Source organism: Nematolebias whitei, chromosome 20, assembly GCF_014905685.2.
Source record: "Nematolebias whitei isolate Nwh7 chromosome 20, NemWhi1, whole genome shotgun sequence".
Classification (NCBI taxonomy): Eukaryota; Metazoa; Chordata; class Actinopteri; order Cyprinodontiformes; family Rivulidae; genus Nematolebias; species Nematolebias whitei.
Window position 1 is genome coordinate 17,243,560 of NC_056517.1, and position 933 is coordinate 17,244,492.

Below are 933 nucleotides of genomic sequence, written 5' to 3' on the forward strand. Positions count from 1 at the left end.
CTTTTGCTTTTTTGGGGTGGGGGGGGGGGGCGCTCTTGGTCGCTGTGATGCTCTATCTCTGACTGTTTGAGCACTCCTGGCTGATTGTCCCAGTTGGGGCTGGGTGTTGGGCTGGGAATCTGGTTGGGGCGTCTAGACGGTTTCGGGATGGGTCTGGGTTGCTGGCCCTGGTTCTGGTTGGTCCTCGGGGGCTATGTGCCGGTCCGTGGCCTTGATCCCTGGTGGTGCGGCTGCCACCTCCTCCTCGGTATCTCTGTTAGAGCCTCTGTCCCCTGGTGGATCTCGGAGAGTGGGGGGTGCCTATTGGGGTCAGTGGGGGAGCTGGTCCCCTGGGGGGCATTGCCACCTCAGTTCACCTCCCCATCCCGACAGCCTCCTCCGCCCACTCCACCACACCACCACTCAAACAGGGTTTTGGGGTTCAGGTGCACTACTGAGCTATGGGGAGAATCATCCATCTCCGTGGCTGGTGGGGTCCTGGGCCCTAATTTTAATATACAACCTAGACATTCACTTATAACACTCTCACGACACATGCATATATAGGATCTGGAGTGGGCACATGATCGCACTTAGGTGGTGGGATGTACAACCATTTCCACCTCCCGGACCTGTGCCCAATCTCAAATGTAACATGTAGACATTTAGGGTTCTGGGCGGAGATGAGGGGTGAACGGGTGACGCCTGCTCTCTGGGCAAGAGGTGGGTCTGTGCTGGTCGCCACCTCATCCCCCATTTAAATGCACTGTATAACAACATGCATCAACACCATATTCGAGTGGGAGAAGGAGGAAGTGGGTCTGTTCATAATTTATTTATGCATATATAGATTTTTTTCTTTCTTTATTTTTCTTTATTTTTTTTTTCCTTTCACAAACACCTTTCTCCGTGTGACACTAGGGGTCGGGGATGGAGGGGGGGGCGCATTGTTGG